This window comes from Sceloporus occidentalis, unplaced genomic scaffold (genome assembly GCF_023333645.1).
Source record: "Sceloporus occidentalis isolate IW3139 unplaced genomic scaffold, rSceOcc1.0.p SCAF_4, whole genome shotgun sequence".
Lineage (NCBI taxonomy): Eukaryota > Metazoa > Chordata > Lepidosauria > Squamata > Phrynosomatidae > Sceloporus > Sceloporus occidentalis.
Genome location: NW_028316984.1, coordinates 4,702,928 through 4,710,712, shown reverse-complemented (window position 1 = coordinate 4,710,712; position 7,785 = coordinate 4,702,928).

The following is a 7,785-nucleotide window of genomic DNA, read 5'->3' as shown; positions in this document are numbered from 1 at the left end:
TCTCCTTCGGCAGGTCATTCCATAGCTTTGGAGCAGTGATGGAAAAGGCCCTCTGGGTGAATGAAGTTTGCCTAGATTTTATTGGCTGAAGTAGATTCTTCCCCGAGGACCTTAGAGTGCGGGATGGATAGTATGGAAGGAGGCGATCTTTTAAGTATTCTGGACGCAAGCCATGTAGGGCTTTGAAGGTAATCACCAACACCTTGTACCTTGCCCGGAAACTAATTGGCAGCCAGTGAAGGGATTTCAAAACCGGTGTTATGTGATCGGTACGACGAGTACCTGTAATTAACCTGGCTGCCATATTTTGTACAAGTTGAAGTTTCTGAACTTGGCACAAGGGTAGCCCCATATACAGCGCATTACAGAAGTCCAATCGAGAGGTGACCAGCGCATGTACAACTGTTTCAAGGTCTCCCTGCTCCAGGAAGGGGCGCAGCTGGCGTATCAGCCGAAGCTGATAACAAGTGCTCCTGACTGTCGCATCCACCTGAGCTGTCAGATGAAGCGACGAGTCAAGGAGCACCCCCAAGCTGCGGACAGAGTCTTTCAGGGGAAGTGTGACCCCATCCAGAACTGGCTGACATAATTCCATACCTGGGCTTGGGTTTCCTATAACAAGTACCTCCGTCTTACCTGGATTCAGCTTGAGTCGGTTTTCCCTCATCCAGTCCATTACCGCCCCAAGACAGGCATTCAGAGGAGAGATGCCATCCTTAGTCACTGCATCAGTCTGAGACATAGAGAAATATATTTGGGTGTCATCAGCGTACTGATAACATCCTGCCCCATGTCTCCGGATGATTTTTCCCAGCGGCTTCATGTAAATGTTAAACAGCATAGGAGACAATATTGCGCCCTGGGGTACACCAAATTTTATCTCTCTTTTAGAAGAGCAACTGTCTCCTAGCGCCACCATCTGGAATCTGCCTGAGAGGTAGGATAATCAGTCTTGGTCATCCCTACTTCTTTTTTGCATTGTTGAAACAGTTGAATGAATGAGGCCCCTGGCCAAATTTTTGTCCACAGATCTTTTAGAACCATCACCACCCTGGGAGTCATAGAATATAACTTAGATTTAGGCAACTTGGCCATACCAATGAGGTGGTTGATTTTAATGGCACAATCTGAGTTTCAGTGGGGGGAAGGGAGGTCACTCTCCTTCTAGGAGAGAACCTCTTTTAAATTCTAGTATCCAGCAAGGATATATGTCTTCTTCTTCTTCTGCACCCCTCCCAATTTTTCAGGTTTTAAAGAGTTATCACTCTCCTTTGGTTCTTTGAGTTTGCTTCCTTTTTTCATGGTTGTTGGGGAGATTTATAGATTTATAGTTAGCCAAGATGTGTACCTTCCAATCTGGATGGAGAAAACCTAGCTGCCCTTTCTGCCATTGTATTTAACAATCATCAAAATCCAGCCAGTCTACTCCCAACATCATTGTATAGTTAGGGGTAGGGGCCAACATAAATTGAATGACTTCCCTGTGTTCTCCAACATCTAAGAGTGGGATTTGCTTTTCTGCTGTCTGCCCTTGCATGCTATTTCCATCCATTTGGACAAAGTTTATTGGGTCTTCCAGTTTCTCTGGGTGTAGTCCTAAACCAGCAATCACTACAAGATTCATGAAGCATTTCGTACACCCCAAATCTAGAACAGCTACTATGTCCAAATTCCCATCCACCTCGAGGGTTGACTGGCAAAAGAAATGGCATCACACTGTCACTCACCCTGCTTGCTGTGCTTGCTGTATCCTCCAGCCAACCTTTCAGCATGGTTTAAAACAATTTCTGGTCATTTCCTAGTGGCTCTGTGCCACTGCAGGAGCTATCCATGGCTGTCTCCACTGCTGCCAGTTTATCACCACCAGCAGCCCTGGTCCTAGACACAAGTGCTGATGTAGCTGCAGCTGCTTTTCTCTTTACCTTGCTCTGCCTTGTTTGCCATTTCCTTTACTTCTGGAGTAAAGAGTGTCAATTCTTTCTCTGGGCAGTTGGCTGTCATTCCGCCTGCACCGTCACATGCTCTACTCCATCAAGGTGGCAGGAATGTCCCTGAATATGGCCCATTCCCAAAATATCCTGGTGCAAGCCGTCATGGAACTACTGGATTTTTGTAGCCTCTGTCCAATTTGCCACCTTCGATGCCAGGAATTCTTCTGCGTATTCGATTACTGACTGTGCTCCTTGTTTCAGGTCAGCAGCCTGGTGGAACAGGTCCTTGAAGCTTGTCATGTAGGCTTGTAGGTCATTTAAGGCAGGCGATCCATTGTCATGCAGATTTAGTCAGGTTCTCTGAATTTTTTTACTGTGGAGTTGTAGTGTGTGGGTAATGTTGGGTGCTGTTGGTTTTTTTTTTTGTGTGTGTGTTTTTTACTATATTGTAAAGATGTTTTAAGTGGTTTTTACTATTTTATTCATTTAAATAATAAATACTAAAATAAAACTTTTATTTATATGCTGCTTTTTGTCGAAACAATCAAAGCAGCGAACAACATATAAAATCATACAAATATACACAGTTAAGAATTAAACAGTTGAGAATTAAAATTACACAAGTCACATTAAAATCTAGTAAAATGGGATAATCACGGGCAGAATCATAACATAGTATGAAGATGTCCATGATATATGGAGTGATCATTATGTGGCCGAGGATTTATTCTGGAAAAGTGTGCCGGAAGAGATCCGTCTTGACTACTTTTTTAAAGGCATCTAAGTTGGTAATTTGACAAATCTCATCCGGCATGCGATTCCACAGGATGGGAGCGATTGCAAAAAAAGTCCTCTGGGAGGTAGCAACTAGCCTCCTGGTCTTCAAAGGTTGCAATAAATTCCTCCCAGAGGACCTGAGTGTACAGGGTGGGTTATATGGAAGTAGGTGATTCCTTAAATAAGTTGGGCCCAAACCATGTAAGGCTTTAAAGGTGATAAGCAACACCTTGTACTGTGCCTGGAAACCAATAGGCAGCCAGTAGAGTGACTTCAATATTGGTGTTATGTGGTCACTCTGGATGTTCCAGAAACCAATCGGGTTGCCATATTCTGTACCAATTGAAGTTTCTGGACTAGGCACAAGGGTAGCCACATGTAGAGTGCATTACAAAAATCGGGTCATGAGTTTACCAGTGCATGTACTACAGTTTCCAGGTCTCCTGGTTCCAGGAAAGGGCGTTTAAATACTGATATTTAATTCATTTTTAACTTTTTATAATCAATGTTTTTACTGTCTTTGGCCTGAGTGGGCATTGGGTGAAGACGTGTAGGGGAGCATGAATATTCATTACCAGTGTTTTATCAGGCACATCTCTGGTTTGATGCCCTGTACTGGTGGAGGATCGCAGGTGTGACTGTATGCAGGACCAAAGGGTGTGTCCATCCAATGGGATGGCATCTAGGCAGCAGTCAGTCAGTGGCGGTTTGTTTGTGTGATGGTGAGCATGGATGGTGGGAATTTTTTTTAAAAAAAGAAATTACCCAGCAGCATGGATTTATGGTCAGGCCACGTGCATTTGGGCCACCTTTGGACTGGGCAGTTTGGTCAGCAAGTTCTCAACCCCCTCTCAGAAAAAGCAGCTTTGAGCTGCTTTTTCCTGCCCATCTACTTTGCCCCTTTGTTTTTTAAACTATTGAAAGCTGTTTCAGATCCCATTTTGGGAGAAAGCCATGATATAAGTGCAATCAGTCAATCATTTGAGTCATCTCTGCATTCCGCATCCTTTCCGATAGATCAGCTTTCTCTATTACATAGATAGCTTTCATTGGAAGAGGAGGCTCTCCTTTTTAAACATAACACTCAGCACATGGGTAACATGATCACCATCCCTAATTTTTATTTATCCTTAATATTTACTAACTTTTAATTTAATTAATACTTTAAATTTTATTAAAATGCATAGTTAGAATGCCAGAATTGGGCTTAGTTAGAAATCAATAATAAACTTGAAACTTTAGGTTGTGTTCTGTTTTAGACTACTTTATCCTTAACCTGTAAGCAAATTCGGGAAGCTATATTTGGTCTTTTGAGGGCTGTTTAATTGCAAAACCTCAAGTGTTCATAAATCTAGGTGTGAGGCAGGCAGAGGTGCAGGAGAGGCAGGAATAGCCAATCCATATGAAAATAATAATCATCTAATATTTATTGTTTGGATTTGAAATGTTTCAAATAATCAAAGTAATACAATATCAGGAAAAGCTAGACTTTCTGATATAAGGAAGGCTATGAATTTCTGTGTTCTTTGGGCACTAGGTAAAAAAAGGGCAGTGATATTTTATGGTAAGCAAAACATAATAATGAAATCAAATGTTAAGTTGAAGCAGTAGAGAACCCCCAGAGGGCACAACAGACTTACCTTTGGGAGTCTGAAGGAAGCAAAAAGCAGTCAAGTGCACAATCCATATATAATAAAATTCAAGTAAGCTTTAACTATAATTTCAGGAAGCAGTGAGGTATTTCTTCAGTATCAAGCTCTTGACAACCTCTCTTCCCTAGTACATTAGTCTCTATATATGTAACCTATACAATATATAGGTTATATATAGGTCATATATATCCTGTTGCATTCACACTACACACCAGGAAATTATTTCAAACTGTTTAATATCTTTTTTCCCCTCAAATAATTGCATTAGATTTTTTTGAAGTGCCCTGTAAATCCCTAGTAAATAAAGCACTCTCAATACTTTTTAATATATATATATAACACAGTGATATGGCAAAAATGCTAATGTTTCTTGATTGCTGTCAAGTAACAGGTATATATGTATTATTTAGATTAGATCAGTTTAAAATCCCGTTTGTTCTGCAGATCAAGATGGGTTTTGCCAATCAACATTTTTGCAAAACCAGGACTGAGGTTTCTATATCTTGGAGAACTTGAACTGTAAAGCACAATCTCTTTCTATAGGCACCTGTAGTCCTTTGGAGACATATATTTCTGGAATTATTTATACTAATCTCTATGAAATGGTTGGTATAGCTTTAGCTTTCTCTAGGAAAATAGCTCTGACTCCTGCCAGAATCAGCAACAAGTGAATACAAAGACATAGTTCATAAATATAGAAAATTGCCAGTAATGGGGAAAATACATATGAGAACTCAATGTGGAAGTATTGAGATTTCCAGAATAGGGGGCAAGAAATTATAGTGTAACAACCTGTAACAATTTGGTTGGTAACAACTGCCAAATTTTGTTATGCCCCTATATCATGGAATGAGGCCCATCGTGTTCCCCCTTCCCTAAACAAGAATGGAAGTTTCCCTATTACACATTGCAGGATATCCTACAAAGCATATTTGATGTGGTTCCTTCTGTTGGAAATTAAAGCTGCACATGACACATGGCTTCCTTAAAAAAGCCATTAGCATTTCCAGAAATACTCTGGACCAGGAGCATTCTGGTTATCTCTCTTGAGTTATCTAGCACTCCCTGAACTATACCTTTAGCAGTTTAAGAAGTACTGTTGGACTTCTGAAGGATCAAATAAAGAATTATCTCTCAATAAAATATCAGGTCATAGGAGTGCAGCTACAGCTCACATTTAGTTGGAGGAGGGAATTTGCCATTGCCATCTCCTGAGGCTGAGAGCATTTCAATTGCCCAAGATCAGACAATGGATTTCATCATGGCTGAGCTGGGAATCGAACCCTGGTCTCCAGAGTTGTAGTCCAACACTCAGATCACTATGCCTGGCTGACTCATAACCTTCATATAATTCTCACTGTCAGTAATAAAGAATAATTACTGTTGTTCCATCAATGGAGATCTGAACTCTAGAATTAATATCAATCCTAGAAATAAGACATTTTATCATGTAGACTCTTGCCTTATGTAGTATCCTGCCAGCATTTCTATGATTTACAAAAATTTAAATTTCTTATTTTTGCAGTTTATGTTTTTTATCTTAAGGGACAATACAATTAGAATATCTATCCCTTAACTAGTTTTAAAGGCCATCTGGCCTCACTTAAGTCACCAAAATGTACATTATGTTCCTCAAGGGATTTTTTTTTTCAACCTTGGCTTGTTGCCCTCTGAAAAAGCCAGCAATTTAATTTATGTCACCAAGTTCCTTTAATTGCATTGGTATTCTGTAGATGTATACTTGAGAGTTTTAAAAGCCTAAGCTGGACTCTAGTTTCAAAAATGAAGATTTGCTTAATTAACTGTTATAGAATAGTCTTCCGGTTGCAGCTAGACCTGTGACAAATGTCACTATCTATTTATCCATGAATTATCTGTGGAAGTGTTTATGCACATGAAACATTCTGCATGAGCTAGACAGGAAGCTACAATATATATATATATTTTTATGAGAACAGCACATGGCAGAATTTTAATACAAATGCGGTTCCATCTAAAGTGAATGAATGCCAGAAAATGATTCTTTCCATAGTAATCCTGCTCTGATCTAAGGTACTCTGTTCTAAAGAAACACTTTTCAATTCTGAGAGCATTCTGAGGAATGTGCAGTAGCATCTGTGATGGAAGATGCCCTTTTGTGCTGTATGGAAGGAAGACACACTGTTCAAAGAAAGTGCTACTTCAATCCTATGTAGGCTATTCACATTTTTGAAGCCAACTAAAGTCCTGAAACACTAGGGCTGCAATTCTGTGAATGACATATTCTAGTGCTAATTCCTGTTGCATAAGCAGTTTTGGTCACTGCAGAAGGTGGTATTCAATGCCATCTTGTGCACACAACACAGATCGCCACCATGATCTATCAGTGGTTTGCAAAGGGCAGGGTTTCCTGGGCACTACCTGACTGCAATTTTGCAGCAAGGAGAAAGGAAGCTATGCTCTATTTGACTAGTGTAACATGCTGTTCTTGAAAACCACTGGGGGCGCTTCATTTAGTCCAGTAATTGACACCTCTGAACATCAGTTTCTAGAGAAACATGAGGGGGAAGATGCTAATGTGCTCACATCCTGCTTCTAGAGTACTTTCCTACAGCCATCTGATTGAACATTGTGGGAGCAGGATACTGGATTCGAAAGGGTTCTGAGGGAATTCACATTTTTGTTTGAAAGATTGTCTCCTTATATTTGTCCACTCTCTAGGATCCTCCTGACTTATGAGGCAAAGTTAATGGTACTGAGATTAATTTTTGTGTGGGGGCACCCGATGTATGAAACTCCTTGCCACCAGTGGTTAGATTATCTTCCTCTGTATTAAGGTCCTTGAAGAAAGTTTGCTTTAAACAAGCATTTGATTTCTGTTGTTTAATTTAATTGTTAGTAACGGCTTAATCTTGGTAACGATTAAGCCTTTTGTGGTCTTCTTTATTACTGCTTTCAGTCTGGTTACATATTTTAATGGAAGGTTAAGATTTTGTGACTGTACATTCTGTAAACAGAATTATGAGTCCTTTTTATGTGCATATGTGTGCATGTGTGTGCAATTAAATAAATAATTTAAAAATAAACTTATGAGATAGTGTAGCAAATTTGAAAAATACAAAAAAAATATATTCAGTTAGGCTGCACCAAAATTGTATTTTCCTTATAATTTTGCTTCTTGCAGAAGAGAAAGGTTATTATATGGGTTTATTGAATGACCTAGATTTTATAAATAATTGCCTGTCATACTGTTCAAGACAGACAAATATACAGCTGACCAACAAAAACATGATCTGCCATATTTCTAAGAGAAATATATGTTGTTTTTTCATTCTCTGGGGTTGTAAGGACACTCGTAAGAAAGAAATGCCAGTGCCTTTTCTGCTGAAGCATTTTTAAACAAATGTAAAATCTGGGAAAGATATGGCTAAAGAAGGAATTTTTAT